At 36.8% G+C, this 16,779-nt stretch overlaps 1 protein-coding gene across 1 annotated transcript in view; it reads right to left on the reverse strand.

Moving 5' to 3' along the window:
• fam110b (family with sequence similarity 110 member B) overlaps positions 1–11,101 on the reverse strand; it is a 47,461-nt gene extending 36,360 nt beyond the window's left edge. The window contains exon 1 of the mRNA XM_039677744.2: positions 10,800–11,101. The gene's annotated coding sequence lies outside the window, so the exon portion shown is untranslated. The remainder of the gene's footprint in view (positions 1–10,799) is intronic.
• Between the last annotated feature and the right edge of the window lie 5,678 nt (positions 11,102–16,779).

The following is a 16,779-nucleotide window of genomic DNA, read 5'->3' on the forward strand; positions in this document are numbered from 1 at the left end:
AAAAACATTCTTGTCAAAAGGAAGACTATATGAAAGTGCAATATGTTGTTGCAGGACCATGTATAGGTCACGTATAGGCCCACAGAAACATTGCCGATTTGTAGTTTCGAAGCAGCACCGAGCTGAGAAAAATCTTAATCGCATCAATGGAGAATGTAGGCCAGATTTCAATGGGATTACAGTGTCATCACCGCTCTCACTGGCCACAGAGAGTTCAGTTTAAAAAAAACACAGACATGGATACTTTTTAATGACCTTGGGACAGACAGTGACACCGACTGACCAATGAGAGGAAAGAAACGCTAACATCAGGTTGAGATGAATCGTTAAACAATCTCATCTCTAGGTTTATTATGTTATATAAGGCAAATCACTGAAAGGAGTAAGTTGGTTAAGAGTAAAAAAAAAATAAATGTTGGCATCAAAGACAGTGATTCACATGCAATATTTAACAACATCTTGACTGTAGTGAGTCACTTGGAGCTGTGTTGAAAACTGTGAGAATTTGGCCATTTTGTGAACCAATCCAAATATTATAAAGTTTCTTGTTTGTGAAAGAAAGCTGAGTGAAACCTAGCAAAATATCTGTCAGTATAGTTTTTTTTTCAGCATAGCCTGATTAACTATCCAAAAGTTGTAAAATCATTTGTTTGAAGAGATAATTCAACCAAAAATGAAACTTCTGACATAATTTAATTCACCAATTCAATGGCGCACAGGAAAGCAATTTTATTATTAAAATAATTAATTGGTTTGAGCAGGGTCAATTTAAATTAAACAAATTAGTTCATTCAAATTAACTTGTATGTAGAACTTTCTTTTTCTTTTGAGTTCACAAAACTTACACATTTTAAGTTATCTGAATTATTTCATTATTTTGAGGTTTACTTGTTTCTTTTAATTTTGGCAAACTTTGATCGGCACATGAGTTTGCAATTTGAATCTAATGATGCATTTTAAAATTAATGGCTATAAACATATCTTTAAAAAAGTTCACAATGCTGCTGCAGATGCAATATAATAATGTTACAACATTGAATAAATACACTTTCGTCAGGTTAGATACAGATAATTAATAATCACTTAAACCCCTTTACCTCAACACAACCGCCAGACTCGCGCGTCCATGTACGTAGTTGTTGTTTTTTTGTTTTTTTTTTATAACAGTTTGTAGTTCTAACCGAATCCTCGTCCAAAATGCGATGGGTTGTGGGCAATATCAGCCGTTAGAGTGTGCATCGATCTGCACTTCGGATTCTGACCGGATATAGTAGACCATCCGGGTCTCTTTGGAACACTCATTTTAACATACTACGATTTGGGACGTACTAATTCTATTTTCGAATACTATTTAGGACGGAGAGTATGCGAATTGGGACGCAGCACTACTTGTCACGATTAGCCACTTGTTTCCTGGGTTAACTGTCCCATCATGCACGTTCCTGGACTGATTACACCAACCACCATACACATGTACTGCGCTGATTACACACACCTGTATCTCATTCCACACACATATAAACCACTTCCACGAACCAAGTCTTGACTTTCCTAGATATCATTTCTGAGCTTTATTTTCGCAAGTTTGATTTGTGACCTTTGGATTGTTTATTGTTGCTGACCCTTCTCTGTTTGCCCTGACCCTGGACTGTTGACTGGACTCTGATTCGCTCTGCCTGCATCGACCCTTTGCCTGTCTACCTGGATTGTCACAGCCTTACCTTCTCTGTTCTCTGTATGACCCTACCTGTCTTGACCATTCAAATAAATGCTGGTAATGGATCCCCTTGGTTCTGCTGATTCGTTACACTACTCATGAAAGAAATTCATACAGAGGCCGGTTGCATAACCAAATCCATTACGTTAAGACAGTGTCTTAAGAAGTATGAACCACTAGTTAGTGACCCACCGATGCAGTTAGTCAGGGACAGTCAGTCTTACTTTCTGGTTTCAAATTAGGCTAACTGTATGAAAATCTACGTTTTATATTGATTTAGCAAAGCTATGAACAGTCTTATAGAAAAAAAAATGTATTTGTAAGACTAGTTATGGTTTGAAACAATATCAGGGAGAAATTCTGACCACTCTACTTTTGGGGGGGAAATTTTCAAGTTCTTTTCGAAGGATTGGGGACTTAATAACTTCAAAATAAAAGGGCAAGTTCACAAATTTATAGGGAAAAATGGATGTTTGTTCACAGGCAACATGCATTCGGCCAATACTGTGCCACCAGAGAGAACTGGATGTGCCACCATGAGAATTGGCATTTGGATTGAGTGCTAATGCACTGCACTGCCACTTGAATGACCCTGGGGGATGGGCACAATTTTACCCTGGCCAGGATTGACTCAAACTAAAATATATAAGCATCTCTACAAACTCGACTGTATATTAACTGGACACACCACCATGTATTTGCTACTATATGCCCAGCGGACAAGCTAGAAGTCACTTTAACAGTTTCACCCCATCACATAACAGCCCTTAGCATGAGGGTCATCAAAAGGATACTACACATAACATAAACACATACAGCAGCTGTTAGCAACTAGTTGACGTAACCATTGCTGAAAGAGAAATATTCCAAAATGTAGCACAAATAAATAAGCACCTGAAATGAGATGGCAACAGAGACCATCTCTTCTCTAGTCTAGCACACTCTGGACGACATGAAATAGGTCACCGTTTGAGAGTCGTGCTTGGCCCTCTGCCAATGCTCCCAACTATTCGCCGATCCTCTTCTCTCTTTTTAAATTCCTTTGTTGTTGATCTCTGTCAAAGCAGTCATGTGAATGCAAGATGGCAGATGAGACTGCAGACATTTTTTATTCATTCTGCTAGACATACAACACTAGTAACTGAGTGATGGGAAGATTTTTCATTTTAGGATGAACCCTTAAGAATTTTTGTATTTCTAAAATGGAGGGCGACATCTAACACATGTAAGGCTAGATTGTTGATAACGTGATTGGAGACTAAAACATGAAAGAATATAACAGGTTAAAAATCCTCACAATACCAAATGTTTTCTTTCATCTCAGAAATTGCTTGATCTCATACCATGAACAGAACACCACTATGGCATGTTTAACTGTGTAATTAAGAGCCCATTCCCCTAAATACAAAAAACAAATCACAGGTTCATGCATGCTTTTCATCCTGTCCAGAGGATTTGGGTCACATTTTAATCCTGCAGTCAGACAAACCTTACAGAGTCTAGCAGTTAATTACTTTACCTCAACATAATGCACTCACATTCAAATGTATAATGATAAATTAAACATTTCATATTTCACTGATGATTAAACATTTATAAGCACCTCTTTAATACAGACACTTAAAGGTCCCAGAGGTTGATTTATATTAAGCCATACTTTTCAAATAGCTTTATATTTAATTTTTTCTACAGACCTGGACATTAAATCTTTTTTTAATTTTTAAAACTATGACACCCTAAACAAAGGGTGAATTAAACAAACTATTATTTAGCAATTTTTTAATCCAAGGTTCAACACAGACAAAACAACAATTCTGCACTAATTGGCAATTATACAATGTATGCCTAAAATGAAATATGAGAGACAAAAAAAAAGTATTTTCACTTGAATATTTACATGTATCTGAGGATTTTCATTGCATATAATTTCCTGTCAAGCTTCACTTTTCTCAAATTATACAAAAGGTGCGGAAATAAGATTAAATTGTGTGTATTTACGATACATAAAACGTCAGCTATGAAATTATCATTCGGAAGACAAAAGGCTGAACCATTTAATTCCGAAAATTATTTTTCCAATTCAAAACTGAACAAAATACAGATTTTTTAGACATTGTTAGTTGAAATTTAAATAAGTTTAGTTTGAGAAGTCCACAAAGGCCAAAAAAGCTCATAGTTGAAGAAATATATGTGATTGTCGTATATTAGAAAGAATTTCAAAATGTAAGCAGCTGCGGTAAAATTAGTTATGCAGCAAAATGTTTACAAGCAAAATATTAGTTTGGTGTGCATGGCAAAACAAACATTCCTTATACTGATTATTGAGAGCTTAAAAGTGATAATGATTCCCTGCTCTGTGTCCATATCCATCACCTCTTAGCCAATATAAGTATACAGGATATTATAACTCTGACTCAAATAAAGATAATCACCCAGGCTGAGACATATTGAATGATTTCTAATAATTCTCTGGTTTTGGGAGAAGGAATGTGACCTGGCACCTAACATCAGTTCCCAGTGTGTGTGCCATCTGCTGTGGAGCACCTCCATAGGGCTGCTTTCATCAACACCTTCTGTTGAGCTATTCACACTCGCAGCAGTGTGGCCTTAATCCTCCTTCAGCTGACCCAGCGTTGGGACACTTTAATTGCAAAAATATTTCTCAAGAGCCTGTAGACAAGATGCAATCACGTTTCTCTATGATATATAAGCCACTGAGGCCTGAGCTGGAATAAGTGCTGAGAGATTCAATAAAGGCCTGATTTGCTGTGCTTGCGAAACGATTTTATTTGTCGATGCATTCTGTAATATCAAAGCAATATTTAGTAACAGGCCCTGTAAAATGTCTGCAGTTATGTAAGAATAGAGCCACTAAATCTATTAGCCTAAAACAGGACAAGCAATAAACCATATGGATTAATGGAATTGGGGTTGTAGCCACATTATTTTCATGTTTTACTATTGGAAAATTTTGCAAGCTTGCGTGAGGCCTGGTTGAGTTGCGTTGCGTTAGTAGTGTGTCGTCACCATGTCCAAGAGATGCTGTTTTTTTTTTTTTTCAGAGTTTGGATTTTCCAGGTAAAACGTCTATGAGAGTTGCTAGACCACAATGGATGCAATGGCTGCCGCTAGGGTGCGTCTAGATTTCTAGGCTACAAAAAAACAGACAACGTGCATCTTTCTAAAATCCAATATAATATTTGCAATATGCTATTATTATGTATAATGTGTTATGTATTTTGTGTGGACTCCAGGAAGAGTAGTAGATGCATCTTCTTGCATCAGCTAATGGGGATCCTAATAAATCAAATCAAATTAAATCAAATCAAATCAAAGAAATATGCTATTTGGGGAAAACAGCACTCTTGCTCATGTGACAGCTTAGTGCTTAAAGGGGAACTTGGGAATTATTTCAACTTAATAAAACCGTTTAGAAATCATTTGGATGGTTAAATAATCTGTTCTGGTGAGAACGGTGACTTTCCCTGCTCCCCCCAGCATTCCCAGGCGGAAAAATCAAACTTGCAACATGTCCGGGACGTTAAGGTGGAAATCTTGTGAGAAGCGAGAACGAGCGAGAAACACAAACTGCTTTACGGCAGTTCGACATAAACACACACGTCATATGATACTGTGTATGATATATTATCGGTAGACATAGCTCTAAATAAACCATGAGCTATGTCCTCCTCGGTAGACATAGCTCTAGAAAAAGTTTTTTTTTATGACGGTGTTGTGAAATATACGCCCCACAGCTAGGGGGCTCGATGAGAAAACATGCGACAACTAAAGGGAAAGTCAGCGAAGAAATGGCTAGAGTTTCCAAGTTCCCCTTTAACTAGCCTATATCTTTTAAAATATAAAAATCAAGCTTGTTATTGAGGCATTTTCCACCATAACTTAATTTTGGGGGACATTTTTGTTCATTTTTGCTACAAGCAGCCGTTAATTTCAGTCCCTGCTGTGCGTCAATCAAGGTCCAAGTGGAACGAAATAATAGAATAATCCCATTTTGAGAAAGTCAACTAGCCCGTGTAAGATTAAAACAGAATAAAAGATAAAAGAAAATAATAAAAGAAAAGGTTTGTAGCCCACTAAAAAATTCATGGTTAAATTCCTTACTGAAGGTTTACTGATTTAAAATGTATTGATTTTTCTTTATTAAAAAAAAAAAGTGCTGCATGTGTTTATAAACCTGTAAAAACAGCACCCCTACTTCCTGTGCCCCTGCAGGTCAGATGACAAATGTAAGAGAGGTATAAATAAAGAATTTACACTGTGAATCGTTATGCACAAGTCGTGGTAGCGAAAGTTGTTTCATTTTGATCAACTTGTTTTGTCAAGACTGTCATTATCGGGCTTGGGCTCGAACTGATACGGCAAAAACGACGCCATAGTTAACGTAGTTACAGTAGGGTTTGCAGCACCTCAGGAAGCATTCGGACCCGATACTTGCCGTTTATGGTAAGTGGCGTTACATCAATCATAACCGGCTGACAAATCAGTGCAGAATGCGATTTTCAGAAAGCGTTCAGAAAGAAAGAGAAAACAGATGCTGCAACAACATAATTTATAAGAAAAATGTATGAGCTTTTTATCACTAAATTATGTAAACAAATTCTTGTAGACCACATAAACAAAATGATGAACCTGTAAATGAGCATTATAGTACCCCATTAATTCAAATAAGCCCACAACCAATATATTAAAAATATTTGGTGTACCCCTATTTGATTCATAAAACCTTAATATTTAATAAAAACTAAATTAATTTGTTCCTAATACATATATATTTTATGTGTATTAGAAATATATTTTGCTAAAAATAAATATTTATCATTTATTGCAATAAAGCTAGTGAAAATATCATCAAGTCAAGTACTAATATAAACTACCGACCTACCTGGATCAGCTTAAAACATTTTTTTAGTCAAGCCCTAAAAAATCAGAGCATGGATAGTAATGCATGCAGGCAAAAGAGCGATGGTTCTGCTGACAGGACACCTGTCTGTTGTGACTAACACGCAACCTACACTGAAGACCCCTTTAAACCGACCGGTGGCACGTCCTGAATAAAACAGCGAGTATGGAGCCTATGTATACACTTGCATGCACACACAGACACAAACACATGCCACGCCTGGGCACATTACAAAGGCCTGCTGGGGGTCAGGCTATGCATCTGCGTCTCCTATTGATGTGAAGAATCAGACAGATGGGCCTAAACCACCCCTGGAGAATAAACAATACAAAGGCAACATGAAACCACAATAATGCAACCTGGGCACAAAAGTGTTTCATAATCACTAAAAACTACTCGGTCAAGGGGCATCCAAACCAGTTAGTTTTATTGTGAAATCAGTCAAGCTACAGGCCATGTAAAAAATATTTAGATTTGACTTAAATCTCATCAAAACACATTTAAGTGTGAGGGTGGTCATTGATATACCAGTAGAGATTTTGGACTATCATCTCTATCGTGGTTACGCTCACGTGTCATTGCTCTTGTTATAAAAGCTTATCATTTTGCATGCGTTTTGAAACACTGCGGTTTAAAGTTTTTTAAATAATTGCAATGCAATAAACAGCGAAAGAGAACTCCTTTTGCTGCGTGCTCTGACAAAAAGATGGTTTCTGAGCACTGTCTAAGAGACTCGCACATATTAAGCCGCTGCTCATAGAGCATGCGAGTACTCAACTGACTTGTTTTTGCCGCCTAAGTTGGTTTCAACAGTTACACACAATGTGTCAAAATGCCCGTCTTTGCAAGAATCTTCAAAAACAGTAATTTATGTCTTAAATGAACATAAACAGTTGAGAAGGAAAACACATGTAACAGGAACCGTGCATTCGATCTTAAAGTGACAGCAGTAATAAACCTGCTGTCATTAATGTAAATCAAACAACAAAAAGGAAACATCTTCCTGGCTGAAAGTTCAAATGCTTTTTTCTTTAGAAAAAGTTTTTTTAAGATTGTTGTAGATTTATAGTAAACCGTTATTAAGCTTTTCTATTAAAGCTGCAGTCCGCAGTTTTTCCTCTTTGTCGCCATCTCTGTTGGAAATCTGCAATTGCAGCGATTCGCGGAATAATCAACTTTACGTGAGTTTTATCTCGGCATGGCACAGCGGGAATGAACATGTTTTGAGGAGAGTGTGTGGCTGTCAGTCACCGTGCGGTGTGGATACTGGCATTCAGAGTCCCAGATTGTACTTTTTGGAGGTATGACCAACATAATAATGTTCCCCTTAAAATGTAATCTGAACATGTAACATCCACTTTTGTTCTTCTGACCAACTAAAGGAAAAAAACATTGCGGTAAATCGCGCTGATTAAATCTAACGATCGCTTATATCATTAGGGGTGGGAATCTCTAGGCACCTCACGATTCAATTACGATTCAGAGGCCTACAATCCGATGCTAAAGCGATTATCGATTATCTGAATCTTTTTTGTGTGTGTGTGTGTGTGTGTGTGTGACTATAAATACTTTGATTTAAAAGTACAAAGTAATAACCCATGAAGAATTAACATACAATATAATTTATTACCATAGCAAAAAAACAAAAGGAAAAGAAATGTGTGCCTGAACTAGCAGCATACTTGTAGTAAATTAAAATTTATTTTGGATCATTTTTAACCCAAAAAAGTTACGGATTGGAGCTTTAACAAATAGGCCTACATATAAAGATAAGGGACTGCATGACAGACACAAATTAACTGGGCTGCATGAAGGGAGTAGTCTAAGAAAACACGGTTGAATTGACTCTCTGCTTTTGCTATGGCAAAAAGACGAAGGCATTTGAAAAGCTCATATACCTACTGGATTTAATTACTCTCATGATTTATCCTGTGACTCACCTCTCATACTGTGAGAAGACTGAAAAAGCCCAAGACTTTCCACATGTGAACAACAAAACTCACCCTGAATGACCCACTGGATCATCCGCTTAAATTATGATCCAATCGCAGTTGGCTCGACCGTGTAATGCAAGATGCCAATACGATGTCAAAATCTGTCAGCTATTCATAGACTGCTCTGCTGTTTTTAAGACAATTCCTCAGCCAAAGAGGAGGCCGTACTAAAGCCCTTGATTTTCTCAAGCCCTGAGAGGAGTGCTGACAAAAAAAACTCTTAACTGTATTTTCATCTGTTACCTCTAAACGCAGTTCATTTCCGCATCTCTGCTGAAGTCATCATGGCATTCCTCATATAATCATGGCTTTACAATCCCATGACACTGTTCCAGCTCTGAGCTTTTCATTCCACATCCCATTTTTACGCCACCAAAGGAAAGTGCACTACATTTCTGTTGTGCTATTATCAAATTCTGAATGTTTGATGCAATGTAGATTGTAATCAAAATGTAAAAAGAGCAAACAGCCTAATTAACAGCATAAAGTTAGTCAGCATAAAAACGAAAAACACTCCCTACATTACCTAAACCAGTGGTTTTGTTTCAAAGCCTAGCGACCCAACTCACGTCAAAATTGTTTATCGTGTAAAACATGTAATGTATTAATATTACCAGGAACTTTATAAGCCCAACAATATGTGAAAATATTAATATGACATATTTGTGACAAAATAGCAGTCTGATTAGACACACATTCTTTAAGATATGACACATTCAGAAACGTTTTCTCTTTCCTTTTAAAGTTGTGATGTAGTGGAAATATTGACTGATTGATTCTTCCATATTGTGAGGTGGCCTACATCCGATTGAAACGGCTTATCGCAAAAGAAAAAACTTGGTTTGGGACTTGGTTCTATTGTTAATTGGATGGAGGCAGACCTGAATGTGAGCTTGAGTTGATTCTAAGAAAGGGGTGGGTTTAAGCAAGCTAAATGATTGGAGAAGTCTAGCATACCTTAACAGAGAGAAGTCTGTTGTTTCAACAGAAGATTACAAGGTTGTTGTTTTTTCTTCTATGAAACATATTGATAAATCATTCATAATAAGCTCAATAACATGCATTCAGAAAACAGATAGGTGAATTTCCATTTCATGAATTTATGTTTTCATCCTAACTATGCCAGTATTGTTTCCCTGCTATCCATGACCTGTGACCTGCCACCAGTTGAGTTTTACTGAGGGAACCAACAGAGATGGTATTTAAAAGTGACGTGCAGTTTCTTGAGCTCAAAGCAAGCATTAGTCTGTGGTTGCTCAAACCGAACGACATAATAGTGAGCTTTTGGCTAATGACTAATGCTCAAAACAAGAATTTTGAGAAGCAAGTGTAAGCCAACCTTATGACCAACCAAACCCTTAAGCAGCAATCCTAATCCAAACAGACAGCATACTCAAGTCAGACAGCCTTTAAATCTGGTTTAAGCAGCTGTATTTTATACAAGTGCTTATAAACAACAGGTCAACAGTGCCACATTTTAGACCGCCACCTGTCAAAACTTGGATATCTGAATTACTTCACCAAGCTGTCATTATAGCTTGTCTGATTCCCTTCAAATCTCCATTAAAAGCTTAGAATGACCCAAGACATTTAAAGAACATCTTAAAACAGGACAAGGATGGGGATAAAAGAATAAGGCATTTATGTGTCTATGTGTTTGGCATGGTGGAGTGGAACTACATTAGTAACAGTCCTGGTAGACAATCAATAGCCCGCTCAACACATTACAAGAAGCCAGACTCATACAATCGCCTACATTATCAGACAGTTACAATGGAGAAAAGAAAATCATAAAGCATGCAGTTACTTCAAGCGTATTGTCTGTCTGCTCTGTAATCCAAACGGTATCATGACAACAGCAAGATTTCCACCTTTACTGCAAAACGCAGTTAGGAGGAAGATTACAATGCAAACATTAGCAATATTGAGCGAATGGTTCTTTAGATACGCGGCTTATCATATTCCCTAAAGATTAACCCAACACAGTACAACCACATGCAACATGTCATTGGCAGTGTTCATGTCCCTGGAATTTGGATGTCTGGAGTTGAACAATAGGTGAGGGATGCTAGACTGTTTTTGAATGGGCTGTTATGAGGTCTAAACAGAGACTGACGCATCCTAAATACAGCGTGAAATAAAATAATATTGACTAAAAAGAACTTACCTTTATGATATGCGCGTGAAAACGTAAAATGAATGAGGATGCTGCGGTATATTTCCGCGTCATTCACAGTCGACTGGAGCTGAAAACCTTGCGTTGGGCAGCACCACCAGCTTATTGAATCCCACTGCATCATGAGCCTTGGATCCAGAATAGACCGTTGTGCGAAAGAGGGGTGGGCGGTCAAATAAACGATATACTCTTTCGTTAACTTGATAAACTGATCATCAGTTTTACAGTAAATGAGAAAATGAATCCATTCAATAATACATATAATACATTTGCAATAAATGTACGCTTTGTTTAATGACTGTTCGGGTTTACAATAACAGCTCCCCCCTGTTTTCAAAATACTGCTGTCCAATTTTCTTAAAGGGACCGCTACGTTTACTACCTTCAGCTGATGAGCGCAGTTTGTGGTCCGTTACATGAAATGTCAAGCATAAATAATGAACTTGACCTCTGGGTAAAAATATTCGTGTTAAACCTAATAATGTTTTGGACAGGTGGTTCCGTTTTCTGTCCTATTTCAATATATTTAAGGGGGAAAAGGAAGAAAAAACTTGTACAGTTATTAATTTAATAGAGCTACCAGACTACTCTTTTAATACCTATAGTTACCTATAGCTACTTTTATTTATTTAATTAACTTATGCCTGGTTTAATTGCCAATTTCAACATGAAATTGCAAATGGGGAAATGCTACTTTATTATTTTATTGTAATTATTATTTTACTATAGAGTCTATAGAGTCATTACATATTAATTTATGTAATGTGTCTGTCATAAAGCTTATAAGACACATTACATGAGTCACATAAAGTAGGCCTAGTACAACATTTCTGTTCACTAGTCTGAATAATGAAACTTGTTTAGGGACTGAGGATCTTTTTCATCTACTTGTATCTCTTCATAGGCTTCTGCTAAAAATCTATTAAGAAGAAAAATGTATCAAAATCTATAATGTTGTCAGATAACATTTGCTTCTGTTGTTCCAATCACATGCTTTAACCGGCCAATTTGAAAACCTCAATAAAGTCCTTGAAATTGTGGTTGTTTGACTGTCATTTGACAAATTTCTTTAACTAATTAATTGTTTATCTATCCCTTATCATGTTCAAAGAGGAAAAACATTTGACATTAAGACATATTAGTGATATTTCCCTCTCAAAGGGTGACTGTTCGCACTCGCAGCACAGGCTTCTGATGGGTTTCACTTCACAGACCTTCCTGTTACCAAGCAACAGCTAAACTGAGCTGAAAATTGGAATTCTTGTTGTCAGGCAGAGGCAGACTCAACATCATTTTATATCACTAAATTCAAGACCTGTTAACAATTGTTGAAATCTTACAGTGTGAAATACTTTTGCTGTCATTTTTAAGAAATAATGCACATGCTTAATTAAATAAAAAACAAAATCAACCTCATCTCAAAAATGCCACCGTGAACTGATATGGAAGGATGACATATGTATCTTCATTTTACTCACTTTCTTTATCAGGCTTTGAATCATCAATACGCTCATTGGAAATGCTGAGTGAGGCATTAGCATATGCTCTCCGTATGTGGGTTTGTTGTTCCAAGAGAAGTACACGCTGCGCTGAAGAAGCCGCCAGACATTGTGTTGACACTGAGAGAGCAGATTACAAGTGACATTCAGCCTCCAGTCCCATGAGGCAAAGCCCTAGATGACCCACTCTTGAACCAGCCGACAGTTCTATCACACATCATGCTTGACTCCAAGCTCCTGAAATTCAGTGTGATTTTTCAAGATTAAGCTGATTTGGTCTAACAACAGAGTATCAGTTTATTGCAGTTTATCTTCACACTGTAAGGCAATAAAACTCCATCCGAAGTGGCATATATACCAGGAAAAGGATGTAGCTACAATAATGTTAACTGATACACTCTAAAAAATGCTGGGTTGGGTCAAATATGGACAAATCCAAGCGCTGGTTTAATTTTTTTAATTGCATTGTTAAACCAAACTATTGGGTTTGTCCATATTTGATCCAACCACAACCATGGGTTGAAACAACACAGCATTTTTTTAGAGATGCAATATATGATGCAATATATGTAATTAAAAATATAAATAAATATTACAACGTTTCAGGATGACGATTGACAAAGATTATTTTATTATTTCATTAAAACAAAAGAGTGATTTCCACAATTGAAAGTCCGGTAAAAAAATAACCAACAAAAATAATCAACTGTAAAAAAACGGTAAACTACTGGCAGTTGTCGTTGCCAGCATCATACCGTAACTATACGGTGTGTTACTGTTTTTGTGTTAGAGCATATAGCTGTTAAATTAAAGTTTTATACTGTAGATGACAATACGGTATTTAGCTGTTAATTTCAAAAACAGTAACACACCGTATTTTTACGGAATGATGCTGGCAACCACAGCTGCCAGTAGTTTACCGTTTTTTTTACAGGATTATTTTTTACAGTAACAACCAATATGAACTCAATTAACTAGCAATATACACAAGGTAATGAACTAAAAGGTGTGAGTAACTGATAAAAAACCATGGTAACCAACAATGAGAGGGAAAATTGAACAATAACAGTAATAAACGATTGAATGTGCACAAAAAATATAAAAAGAATGGTCCAATATATAAAACCTTATTTATAAGGCAATTTATCGGATTATTAAGATGAATTTTAAGTTACTTTGAAGTGCATACCACAACAAGAGTCATTTATTTCCATGGAAAATGTATTCATGCGAGGAGGAGTGAGTGGCAAATCCGCAGGCAAACCGCAAAAGTGGAAAAGTATAGTTTCTCACTGAGTCATGCATTTGGAGAAAAGAACAATGTTTTCATCCATAAATAGCTGTGCTTTCCTTTGCTTAACTTTTGTTCCACCTTCTGGGCCACAGAATGAGAAAGAGCTGAGCAGACTGACTGGTTCGATTCCCTACACCAGTCTGCTCCTGTGCATCCCTTTTACATGATATTGGTGAAATGATGCAAAAGCCACCAAACCTCATGAAATATGATACAGCTTAATTGTTTATATGTAGTCTTCACTTAAATGATTTTGGATTAATTTGCTACCTCAGTCTTGAACAATATCAGTAATGACTTCTGGGAGTCTGAAAGAGCTTGGTGGATCTTCTGCATTTGCTGAATCAATTGCAGGTTCCCTTTTTTACAGGCAGCATCTGCAACCAATCCAAAACACTATGTAGGTCAAGTTCCCACCACCCTCCATAAAGACTGGTTGAGTGTGCACTGGCACATCCACAAAATCTCTTGCTCTCATTACACAAAGAGATTGCAGCTAGAGCTCAATAGAACCGTTCCCACAACTGGAATGGAGAAAAAAAAAGGATTTTGAATCTGAGGACACAACAAGAAATAAATGTGCAATAGGTCAAGATCAGGAGAGAAAGGAAACCAAGACCTGAACTGAATTGTAGAGACAGAAAGCCTCATTTTAACTGTTTATGCTTTGCTCCATTTCACATTTCTCATAACAGCACTGATCAGACAACGCTGACAAGCCTTCATTCAGGAAGGAAGCATTATCTGAAACAGCAGTCCAGGCAGGAGACTGAAACAGTCCAATGAAATACAGAAATGGATAGAGAAACAGGAAAAGTGAGGGATGAGAGAGTCAGAATTTCTTATTCAGCGATACAGAGTACAAAAAAGCTTTTATCCTGTGCATCTGCATCACTTCGATGGACACTGGCCGAGACAGGCGAGGCTTTGTCAGGGAAAATTAGCATCAGTGAATATAGTCAGCCCCACTTGATGTTTTGAACAAAGGTCATTTTTGGGTTATGCTCACAGCGCAGTGTAAAGAGGTCAAAGGGGTGTTGATATTTTGCCAATATCAGTTGGAGGGACTTTTGTGTAGCTTAATCCTACAATATGTTTCTCTTCGAGTATTGGCTGTGATATGCGTATGCGTGTTACACATTTTGGACAAAAATGTAATGAGCAACTGGGGGTGGAAAGAGCTCTGAATGTTCCATTCAGTGAGTGTTCAGAAAGCACAAACATTTTACAAGTATCTCAATTTCAAAACTGGGTTTTGTAAAAATGTTTTAGAAAGGAGTCTCTTATGCTCACCATGTCTACATTTATTTGATCAAAAAAAGTAATAGCCTATTGTGAAATATTATTACAATTTAAAATAACTATTTTCTGTTTAAAATGTAATTTATTTTTTTCAGCATCATTGTTTTAACCCAATTTTGGGTCAAATATGGACAAACCCAGCCATTGGGATACATTTTTAACCCAATGTTGGAGTTTGTCCATATTTGATCCAAATTTGTGTGAAAACAACCCAGCATTTTTTAGAGTTACTTTAGCCTTCAGTGTCACATGATCCTTCAGAAATCATCTCAAGAAACTTTTCTTATTATCACAGAAAACAGTTGTGCCACTGAATGTTTTCATTAACATTATCTCAAAAAATATAATGACAGAATTATCTCAACTGCATACACTCTAATTTGGGTCAAATATGGACAAACCCAAATGCTGAGTTAAAAATTTAATAAAACATTTACAGTTATGTAGTGAAAGTTGAAGTTGGGTTAAAATTTTAAATTACATTTTTAACCCAGCATTTGGGTTTGTCCATTTGACCCAAATTTGGGTTAAAACAACCTAGCATTGTTTAGAGTGTATGATTCTCATAAATAATAAAAAAGTGGACAAGAAATAATATGCTCTACAGCACACCTCTCTTATTATTTTTTTTTAAACAATAAGATACAATACAAATATTAAAGACAAATATATAGCCTAATAATATACCCTTTTAATATGTTTTTGGAATACCCCACAAAACGTTCTGTGAATGGTTACAGATAGAGCGACATCTTGTGTGTGTGCTTGCATATGTTATTATTTTGGATGAAAGATAATGTGGTGAAATCTGGAAGAAATATGCTATGGTGTTGAAGAGAGAAGCAGTAACTGCAGGCGGAGCACATATGGAATTCATCAGAGATGAGGAGGAGATTCTGCAGTCCTGTGCTGCTTGATCTGCCACAAGTACTCGGACCCCGGGAGGCAGTATGTTTTCACTCATCCTGAGAGGGGGAAAAAGTGAAAATAAGTTCAATTTTCCCACGTACACTGATAATTCGTGACAGGCAGCGTATTGCTTTTGTGCATGTTTTTGGAGCAACTTTAGCAACCTCCTTCGTCGATGACGTTCAGTGAAAGTCTTACCTGTCCCCCAAGTTAAAAAAAATATGGTAGCCTACATATATTAAGCTAACAAATTAGACTAAAGGCAATTGTAAAGTTTACAATACTGTCTAATTTGTTAGTGTAATATATTTTCACTAACACGAACTAACAGTGAACAATGCATTATTTATTATTACTGTATTATTTATTAATCTTTGTTTAAGTCCCTGTAAAGGCAATTCTAAAAAAAAAATTCTAAACACATTATAAATGTTAGAAATGTATTGCTAAAACATATTACAAAGACTGTTAAACAGTTTTTCACCAATGCCGGATTTTTTTGGCCTCGATGACGCACTAGCCCCTGAGCTCCTGGACACGCCCCCACTCGAAGACGTACTGAGGCCAATGAGGCTGGCCCCTCCCCTAACAATCGAGCACTTACTCCATTATTCTCATAAGGTCGCCTCTAAATTGCGAGTTGCTGTTAGTAGTATTACAGCCTATAGACCATGACATAGACATAAACAGTTGCTCCGCCTCCGACTACAATGTTTCAGTAAACTGTGATGTTGAGTCATTTTTAAAGTTCAGATTTAGAAAAACAAAGATGTCATGGCCAGTCTACGGGCATGGCACATTCTGGAAATAGATGAATGGCTCAGCAACTTGTCCAAGACCAGGCTTTCAAAATGTTCTTGTAATTTCATTGTTAACTGGTGACTAACTGATGACTAACACGCCACGGTGAGGACCCATTAAAAAAAATGACTCTAAATACATTATGTAAATCTGTGAGAAGCATCAT

The sequence above is a fragment of the Pimephales promelas genome, chromosome 5 (assembly GCF_988280905.1).
Source record: "Pimephales promelas chromosome 5, fPimPro1.hap1.1, whole genome shotgun sequence".
Taxonomy (NCBI): Eukaryota; Metazoa; Chordata; class Actinopteri; order Cypriniformes; family Leuciscidae; genus Pimephales; species Pimephales promelas.